This window comes from Hirundo rustica, chromosome 3 (genome assembly GCF_015227805.2).
Source record: "Hirundo rustica isolate bHirRus1 chromosome 3, bHirRus1.pri.v3, whole genome shotgun sequence".
NCBI classification, from domain to species: domain Eukaryota; kingdom Metazoa; phylum Chordata; class Aves; order Passeriformes; family Hirundinidae; genus Hirundo; species Hirundo rustica.
In genome coordinates, this window is record NC_053452.1 from 116388291 (window position 1) to 116397910 (window position 9620).

Consider the following 9620-nt stretch of genomic DNA (forward strand, 5'->3'; position numbering starts at 1 on the left):
CACCCCCACAGCCAGCGGGCATCGCGCACAGCGAGCTGTGCCTGTGAAACCGTCCCAGACAGGGCTGGGAGCAGCCTGGGCCAGTGGGAGGTGTCCCTGCACACGGCAGGGGTGGCACTGCGTGGGATTTAAAATCCCCTCCAGCCCAAACCGGTCTGTGGTTCCCTGACCCTATGAAACAGCAGTGCTTGGGAGAGCCGGATCTTTATTTAACTTCCGGGAAAGCGTCAGGGAGTCGGGGGCAGCAAGCACAGACTCAGAATGAGAATAGAATTTCCTCCCTCCCTCGTTTTCTGGGAGTCCCAGTTCCCCTTCAGTGGATCAGCAGCTCGTGGAGCCCCAAAGTGATGAACCAGTGACCTTCTCTTCCCTCTGCTCTCACGCAGGGTGTGGGAGACAGCTCAGGAGCTGGGGGTGTCCTCATCCCCCGGCTCGCCCCGGGCCATGGAGCATCCTGAGAAGGGTGACCGTGTCCCAGGAACAGTGGCTGTGATCTGGGAAGGGTGGCTGTGTCCCAGAAACAGTGGCTGTGATCTGGGAAGGGTGGCTGTGTCCCAGGAAGGATGACTGTGTCCCAGGAACAGTGGCTGTGATCTGGGAAGGGTGGCTATGTCCCAGGAACAGTGGCTGTGATCTGGGAAGGGTGGCTGTGTCCCAGGAACAGTGGCTGTGATCTGGGAAGGGTGGCTGTGTCCCAGGAACAGTGGCTGTGATCTGGGAAGGGTGGCTGTGTCCCAGGAAGGATGACTGTGTCCCAGGAACAGTGGCTGTGATCTGGGAAGGGTTGCTGTCCCCTCGGGAACAGTGGTTGTGCCCCAGGGAACAGTTGCTGTCCCCTAAGAAGGGTGGCTGTGATCTGGGAAGGGTGGCTGTCCCCAGGGAAAGGTGGCTGTGATTTGGGAACAGTGGCTGTCCCCAGGGAACAGTGGCTGTCCCCAGGGAAGGGTGGCTGTGATTTGGGAACTGTGGCTCTCCCCAGGGAACAGTGGCTGTGCCCCAGGGCCGCTTTCCCCCAGCATCCGCTGTTTGTCCCTGTGCCGTGCCAAGGGACAAGGGACGGGCCCTGGCCCCGCTCAGCAGGGCGTGGTCACGGTGGGATCCTCTGGAAGCGTTTCCAGCAGAGCACCGGAGGCGGTGGCAGGGGTTGGGATGGGTTGGGATGGGATGAGGCACTTCCAGCATCCGCCGGCACCTCCCTGCACCTGCGGCGCTGCCCGGGAGCTTTCCCGGGGGGGCCGGGGGCGCTCGGGGTGTCGCCGGTGCCCGCTGTGTGTCGGTGGCGTTCCGTGTCCGTGTGTCCCACCGGGGCCGGGGGCTGGGGCTGCCTTTTGTCGTTGTTGAAACTGTTCTTTTGGGGTTCGGGTTTGGCCGTTTTTCCGCGGGGAGGGGGGTGCGGGTCTGTCGCGGGTTCCTGGACAAGGCGAGGGCCTCGATTAGGACCAAATTTTTCGTGCCTGTTTGCTCTGGTGATTTATTTAGAAATCAGAAGTTTACTGTCTGGTGGCCCATCCTCGTCACTCTATACATAGGAATATACAGGACATATTATAAATATATATATATTATACAAAGCGGCCGGAGAGAGGCCGTTCCCGGCGGGATGGACGCTCCTCACTGTGCCCCGATGTAGCTTCGACCCCGCGCTGGCAGCGCCCTCCAGGATGGCAGCGACACAAATAAAGGAATGAGCATCGATCACTGCCAGGGCTCCGCAGCCTCCTTCGCCCGGCCCGCGGCCGGCGCCGGGACGAGCGAGGCTTCGCTCCCGCCGGGATTTCTCCGCGGCTCCGTGTTCCCGGGGAGATGGAGCGCTGCTGCAGCGCCAGCTCGGGGACACGGACACGGACACGGGGACCGGGAACGACCCATCACGGGCGGGGTCACGGACACGGACACGGACACGGGGAACGGCCCCGGCGCGGGCGGGGACACGGACACGGACACGGACACGGCCACGGCTGTGCTGGGGGCTGGGAAAGGGAGGGGGGAAAGGGGAGAGGGAAAAGGAGATGGGAAAGGGGGAGCTCGAAAAGGGGAGGTGGAAAAGGGGAACTGGGAAAAGGCAGCTGGACAAGGGGAGATGGAAAAGGGGAGCTGGGAAAGCACAGCTAGGAAAAGCGCAGCTGGACAAGGGGAGCTGGGAAAGGGAAGGTGGAAAAGAGAGATGAAAAGGGGAGCTGGACAAGGGGAGATGGAAAAGGGAAGGTGGAAAAGGGGAGCTGGACAAGGGGAGATGGAAAAGGGAAGGTGGAAAAGGGGAGCTGGGAAAGGGGAGCTGGACAAGGGGAGATGGAAAAGGGAAGGTGGAAAAGGGGAGCTGGGAAAGGGGAGCTGGACAAGGGGAGCTGGAAAAGGGAAGGTGGAAAAGGGGAGCTGGGGAAGCGCAGCTGGACAAGGGCAGCTGGAAAAGGGAAGGTGGAAAAGGGGAGCTGGGAAAGCGCAGCTGGACAAGGGCAGCTGGAAAAGGGAAGGTGGAAAAGGGGAGCTGGGAAAGCGCAGCTGGACAAGGGCAGCTGGAAAAGGGAAGGTGGAAAAGGGGAGCTGGGAAAGCGCAGCTGGACAAGGGCAGCTGGCCCAGCGCCGCCCCAGCGGGGGAGGGCAGTCCTTGCACGGGGAGGAGAGAAGAGCCCGGGGGTAAAAGCAGCCATCAGATCAAACAGGGACATCTACAGCCCGCGGGGAGAGCACGGAAGGAGCGGGGACATTCCATGGACACAAACTGCTCTGGAACAGGAGCTGGCGTGGCCTCGCTGCCTCGGGAGCTGCAGCTGGGAGCGGGGAAGGGCCGGGTCATCTCCCAAGGGCTGCTGCGTTTCCCTCCCACTGCAAATGGGGAAATTCCCATGGCTCGGGCATTGCAGCAGCTCTAAGGAAACATCGCAAAGGCGTTGGGTTGGGATGAGTTGGGAGGGACCTTAAATCCCATCCAGTGCCACCCCTGCCACGGCAGGGACACCTCCCACTGTGCCAGGCTGCTCCAACCCGGCCTTGGGCACTGCCAGGGATCCAGGGGCAGCCACAGCTGTGCCAGGGCCTCAACACCCTGCCAGGGAACAATTCCTGCCCAAAATCCCATCCAAATCTCCCCTTTTCCAGCTCCAAGCCATTCCCTGTGTCCTGTCCCTCCATGCCTTGTCCCCAGCCCCTCTCCAGCTCTCCTGGAGCCCCTTCAGACCCTGCCAGTGCCTCCAAGATCTCCCCGAGCTCCGTTTGTTCCTTTGATCCCCTGGATCTGCATCCCACAGGATTTGTGTGCTGAGAGTCAGAAGCCAGCCCGGAGCCATCCCAGCCAGCAGCGTCTTGGGATCCCAGGATCCCAGCGTGGTTTGGGTGGGAAGGGACCCCAAAACTCATCCAGTGCCACCCCTGCCGTGGCAGGGACACCTCCCGCTGTGCCAGGCTGCTCCAACCCGGCCTTGGGCACTGCCAGGGATCCAGGGGCAGCCACAGCTGTGCCAGGGCCTCAACACCCTGCCAGGGAACAATTCCTGCCCCAAATCCCACCCAGCCCTGCCCTGTGGCAGTGGAACTCCCAGCCCCGAGGCTGCCCACAGCAGGGGCAGTTAAAAGCCGTGTGGAGGTGGCACTTGGGGACACGGGTCGCTGGTGGCCTTGGCAGCGCTGGGGGAATGGTTGGGCTCCCAGGGCTTTTCCAACCCAAAGGACTCCGTGGTTCCAGGCACGCAGAGATTTGTTCTGTTGCAGTGGTTGGAAAAGGTCACTTGTGATCAGGTGAGTCAGCGAATGCCACAGAAAAGGGACTGAGGCTGAAGTAAGAAAAGATTAAAGGTCTCTCGAAGGCACTGGATGTCCCAAATCAGTGGGGTCAGATTTCACTCACGCAGAGGGAGTTCGGTGAAGTGGTTTGAGATCTCACAGGGAAGAGGCCGAGTGTCCAGACAGGAACAGGATAAACGTGAGGAACATCTTTAAAATGGGGAAAGGGCAGCTTGAGGGGTTCTCTGCTCAACTTAATGTCACCTTCTGAAAGCATCAACAAAAATCCGTCTGAAAATCCTGGCAGGGGAACACGTGAAGGACCAACATGGGCCAGTCCAAAGCAAATCCCACCAAATCCCCCCAGAGCAGCTTCATGCTCTGCTGGAATCCGAGGGGCACAGTCCGGGATAAAACAAGAGGTTTTGGTGAAACTCTGACACCCTCCCTGAGGAGGTGGAGTCAATAACAGGAGTTTTCCAAGAGAAACAGCTCACAGGGAGGCAGAGACAAATGGGATTTGTTCTCCTTCAGCCCAGCGCTCCTGTGGATTGTCCTGCTGGGGGAAGCCCTGCTTTCCAACCAGGAACGGGAGCATCCATGATGGTTTTGTAAAAGTCAGCAGGAACGATGTGAAAACACGAAAGAAGCAGGGTGGTTCCACCTGGGAACGCCCTGGAGAGCAGCAGTCACGGCCTGCCAACAGCAGAGGAAGGGATCATCCCATTGCTGCTCCCAGGAGCAGAGAGGACAAGAACTCCCGGTCTTGGAACACAGCAGGGAATAGCTAGGTGAGGATTTGGGACACCAAATTCCCCAAGGCTGGTGCTGGAGGAGTTCCAGGGGAGGTTTGGAAGGGCAGATGGGACTGAGGGCACCCAGAACCATCAATGACACTGCAGGGCACAGGAGGGTGGGATAACAGCTGGACGTCCCTCCCAGTCCTGCTTTCCGTGGGTCTGTGATGAGAAACGACAGCCTGTGAGCACGAGGCCCCCGAGGGACAGGGACAGATCGGAAGTGTGGCCACGGTCAGGAGCTCCAAGCAGCCAAAGGACTCCAGAGATCGGGCACGGAGAGCCAAGAAAGGATTTTTCCACATCAGCTGTAGGTGCCAAAGGCATCCTGAAATGGCAGCTTTGGCAAAGTTCACGGCAGGAAACAGTGCTCCAGTCCAATGATCCATTTCCCATCCAAATTCTGCAGGATCTGCTCCAGTCCAATGATCCATTTCCCATCCAAATTCTGCAGGATCTGCTCCAATCCAGCAATCCTCTTCCCATCCAAATTCTGCAGGATCTGCTCCCAACACCAGCGATCCTCTTCACATTCAAAATCTACAGGATCTGCTCCAATCCAATGATCCATTTCCCATCCAAATTCTGTAGGATCTGCTCCAATCCAATGATCCATTTCCCATTCAAATTCTGCAGGATCTGCTCCAATCCAATGATCCTCTCCCCACCCAAATTCTGTGGGATCTGCTCCAATCTAACAATCCTCTTCCCATCCAAATTCTGCAGGATCTGCTCCAACAACCAACAATCCTCTTCCCATCCAAATTCTGCAGGATCTGCTCCAATCCAGCAATCCTCTTCCCATCCAGATTCTGCAGGATCTGGTTTGCAGTGGGGCCCTTGGGCTCAGCTGCTGGCCTGGGATAATGGCCAGGAGTGGTTCCCGTGTCCCTGCTGTCCCTGCTCCTCCTGCACCCATGACTTTTGATGGCTCCAGTTGCTAAGATTTGCAAGGCAGGGAATTCCCAGCGGGCTCTGGGCCTGCAGCCCAGCCCGGGCTGGTTTGTGGTGTTTGTTCCTCCCTCTGCCGTGCTTCCCACGCTGGGGACATTCCCTGGATGCAGCAGGGGGGAATCTCACCTCAGCTCCAAGAGCTCTTCGTTTCCCTGGAAGAAGCCCTCCCCTGCAGTCCTGCAGAACACCACAGGTTTTATGAGAATGTTAAAGGAATATGATTTGAAGGGTTGTGTCCCAATCTGCTGACAGTTCAGGGAAAAAAAAAAGAAAGAAAGGAAAAAAAAAAAAAAAAAAAAAAGTAGCTTTTATTGAAATCTAGAAAATTCAGGACAAATTCCTGACAACAGTTTTTGTTTCTTTCTTAGGACAATTCATAGTGCTCTTTATGTCACGAATCTAAAATTTATACCTTAGGTTGCCCAGATGAGCCGTGCCTGGAATGTGTCCAGGGATGCCAGGGTGGGATTTTGGGGTGTCTGTGCAGGGACAGGGGTTGGACTGGATGATCCCTGTGGGTCCCTCCCAGCTCAGGATATTCCCCGATTCCTGCTGCTAAAGCTCGTGATCATCTTTGCAGAGTGCTCTGGGGTCGGTTGGTTTTAAAGGATTCCCAAAGGGCCGGATGTTTTCACTCCCGGGCAGATTTCAAAGCACGAAGGGAGCCGCAGCCGCCGGGAATGTTCCGCGTGCCCTTCCCAAGAGAGAAGCTGTGTGGGAAGCCTTTGGCGCAGAGAGGGTTTGGGGATTATTCTGGAGTAGTTTTGTTGTTCCCTGACGCTCTCATGACACCCTGTGGGCTTCCCCCTGTACTACTGCGGCTGCACAAACACCGTGCCAAAAGAATTCCTCCCTTTTCCTCCTCCTCGCTTCTGTCCCTACTTTTTCTCTCAGTGATTTCTCCTCCAGGCTGTGCTTCAGTCTGGAATTGCTTTCAGGAAGGGAATCTCATCACGGATGTGGCTGCCCCTGGATCCCCAGGTTGGACACTGGGGTTTGGAGCAGCGGAAAGGATCCCTGCCCCTGGCACTGGATGGGGTTTGAGGTCCCTTCCCAGCCCATTCCAGGATTCTGTGCTCCTTATGAAAAGAACAGGCAGTGCTCTGCCAAGCCGAGATCCAGGATGAAAACCGAGGTTGGATTTTGTAATAAACTCGACAAGCCAAATTCAGTGAATCAAAATTTAGAATTTTATTTTGAGACTCAAACACAGTCCCCGGTAGCCACAATTAAAAGGGACAGCGTCGAACCCCGGGATTTCGGCACGGGGTGAACACGGTAACCGGCTCTGCCAGCCTGTCACCCCATCCGTTCACAAACTGGGTCCCATACCCATTTTTACACAGTCTTTCGCGGAGAGCCGACTGAGACCGTAAGACCCGCGCCTCGAGGTAGCTTCATTAGACATTCATGTCCGTGTCTGGGGTCTGTTGAATAGTTCCTCAAAAGCAGAACAATGTCATGATTGCTGCGTCCGGGGAAGTTTTGGAAATGGTAACATCGGGCCGGAACAGATAAGATATGGATCTGATACAATCAGGAGATCATCAGGGCACCCATCTCCCTTTTCCGTTCCTTTGTGCTGTCTTTACAACGATTCCCGGCAGAAATTCCCCGTGCCCCACCGTGCAGCTTTTGTCTCAGTTAACTCTGGACGCACCTTTTACTTCACTGATCTTAAACCCAATTTAAAGTAGATTAATGCTATATGATACATTATTACATTCTGCCGCGAACGCATTACATATTTTCTTGCTTAACACGAATTAACTTTAGGACATATATCACAGATTTTATCGGGAATATTTTCCCAGGTGACAGCAGCAGCAGCAGAGCCAGCCCCAGGGATGTGATCACTCCTTCAGCTCACCGGGAAGCGAGGCTCGCGTGCCGCCAGGGAATTCTGTGTGCAGCCAGGGGAAGGCTTTGAAGGAAGAGCAAACTCACAAGGAGGGGGAAAAGAGAGCGGTGTCCTTCCCAGGAGCAGCCCCAGCGCTGCCGGGAGCTCGGGGAGCCCTCAGAGCGCTCGGGGCCCAGCAGTGCTTTGAAGTGTTGGGTGAATAAATCGAACGGAGGCCTCCAGGGTGGATGTCATTGTCACAGAGACAGGGAGTGACAAAGAACCACGGAATGGTTTGTGTAATATACGTCCTAAAGTTAATTCGTGTTGAACAATAAATAATGTAATTGAATATATCTTGTAACAAGATTTTAGTTGAAATGGAGTTTAAAAACTATAAACCAAAAAGTGTATACAGGTTTAACCGGGACGACAGCTGCACAGGGGAGACACGAGTAAATCGCTGCCGAGAACCTTGCAAAGGCAACACAAAAGGACAGAAACGGGAGATGGGTGCTCTGACGATCCCCTGATTGTATCAGATCACTCTCTTATCTGTTCTGGCCCGATGCTCCAAAAACTTCTCCCGACACGGCCATCAGGACATTGTTCTGCCTTCGAGAAACTATTCACCAGACCCCGGACACGGACACGAATGTCCGATGAAGCTACCCTGGACACGGACACGGACACGGACACGGACACGAATGTCCAATGAAGCTACCTCGGACACGGACACGAATGTCCAATGAAGATACCCTGGACACGGACACGAATGTCCAATGAAGCTACCCCGGACACGGACACGAATGTCCAATGAAGCTACCTCGGACACGGACACGAATGTCCAGTGAAGATACCTCGGACACGGACACGAATGTCCAATGAAGATACCCTGGACACGGACACGAATGTCCAATGAAGCTACCCCGGACACGGACACGAATGTCCAATGAAGATACCTCGGACACGGACACGAATGTCCAATGAAGCTACCCCGGACACGGACACGAATGTCCAATGAAGATACCTCGGACACGGACACGAATGTCCAATGAAGCTACCCCGGACACGGACACGAATGTCCAATGAAGCTACCCCGGACACGGACACGAATGTCCGATGAAGCTACCCCGGACACGGACACGAATGTCCAATGAAGATACCCCAAGGCAGGAGTCTCACGGTCTCAGCCGGTCCCCAGCGAGAGACTGTACAAAATCCGCGGCTTGGAGACCCGAATTGTGAACTTGGGGTGTGACAGACTGACAGAGTGTGTTACCGCGCTCACCCAGCGCCAAAGCCACGGGGTTCGATGCTGTCCTTTTAACTGTGGCTATCGGAGACTGTTATTTTGTCTCAAAATAAAATTCTAAATTTTGATTTACTGAATTTGGTCTATCGTATTTATTACAGTTTGGGTGGGAAGGGACCCCAAAACTCACCCAGTGCCACCCCTGCCGTGGCAGGGAGATCTCCCGCTGTGCCAGGCTGCTCCAAGCCGGCCTTGGGCACTGCCAGGGATCCAGGGGCAGCCACAGCTGTGCCAGGGCCTCAACACCCTGCCAGGGAACAATTCCTGCCTAAAGTCTGAATTATTTACTGCCTCAGTAATTGCAGCCCCTCTGGTCAGGTGTCCACTGGGATGTTTTCTGCTCACCCTGCAGTGAGCTGTCAGGAGACGCAGCTGAGACAGGAGGGGTGAGCTGGGCTGAGCTGAGCTGAGCTGAGCTGAGCTGGGCTGAGCTGGGCTGAGCTGAGCTGGGCTGAGCTGGGCTGAGCTGAGCTGAGCTGAGCTGGGCTGAGCTGAGCTGAGCTGAGCTGGGCTGGGCTGGGCTGGGCTGAGATGAGCTGGGCTGGGCTGAGCTGGGCTGAGCTGAGCTGGGCTGGGCTGAGCTGGGCTGAGCTGAGCTGGGCTGGGCTGAGCTGGGCTGAGCTGAGCTGAGCTGGGCTGAGCTGAGCTGAGCTGAGCTGGGCTGAGCTGGGCTGGGCTGAGCTGAGCTGAGCTGAGCTGGGCTGAGCTGAGCTGAGCTGAGCTGAGCTGGGCTGGGCTGAGCTGGGCTGAGCTGGGCTGAGCTGAGCTGGGCTGGGCTGAGCTGGGCTGAGCTGGGCTGAGCTGGGCTGAGCTGAGCTGCGCTGGGCTGAGCTGGGCTGAGCTGGGCTGAGCTGAGCTGGGCTGGGCTGAGCTGGGCTGAGCTGGGCTGAGCTGGGCTGAGCTGAGCTGGGCTGGGCTGAGCTGGGCTGAGCTGAGCTGAGCTGAGCTGGGCTGAGCTGGGCTGAGCTGGGCTGAGCTGAGCTGAGCTGGGCTGAGC